Source organism: Arachis ipaensis, chromosome B02 (genome assembly GCF_000816755.2).
Source record: "Arachis ipaensis cultivar K30076 chromosome B02, Araip1.1, whole genome shotgun sequence".
Classification (NCBI taxonomy): Eukaryota; Viridiplantae; Streptophyta; class Magnoliopsida; order Fabales; family Fabaceae; genus Arachis; species Arachis ipaensis.
Genome location: NC_029786.2, coordinates 81,719,764 through 81,720,512, shown reverse-complemented (window position 1 = coordinate 81,720,512; position 749 = coordinate 81,719,764).

Below are 749 nucleotides of genomic sequence, written 5' to 3'. Positions count from 1 at the left end.
GGCAAGAAGGCAAGAATTGAAAATCGAACCGAACCGTAATAAAAACAGCAAAATATGTTTTTTTCGATTTTTTTTTAATTTTCGGTTTGGTCGATTTTTTATTTTTTTGGTTCGGTTGATCGGTTTAGTTTGGTCCGGATCGGTTTTGAACACCCTAGACACTATATCCCAAGAGTGTAGAGGCATGTCAGAGAGACGATATCCAGGTTAGCTACCGGGTGTGTCAGATTCTGGCAAACTAACCGACACGTGAGCTCACAGCCAGTAGGGTAGGCATACATCATATGAATTTGTCTATTTTGTTTGAGTGTGCATTATTTGGGTTTGCTTGGTTGATTATCTATGCTTATTTACTATATGTTCTGCCTATTATAACTGCATTTTATCTATGTCTTTCCTTGTCTGTATTGTATGTCTTTGCAATTGAGAGATCCCTCGTATGCTGGAGGTGTGACGAGGATTGTTCCAATAGTATTTCGGAGGATTGGATGAAACGAAAAGTGACGGATTGAGTTACAATTAGATTTAGAACCTGAGTACCTTAGATAGTTTACCTAATTTTTGGTTTAAATTATAACTCTAAGTTTTAAATTTGAGTGTCGGAGTTTTAGGAAAGCCTCTGGCTTTTTTGGGACCTTTTATAGCAGGACATGAGATACCGCATTGAGCATTCTGGAGACTCTTGGAAGCAAAGAACTATCTTAGGACTCGGTGTTTGTATTCTGTTTATGTTTATATATGTTCGTAGA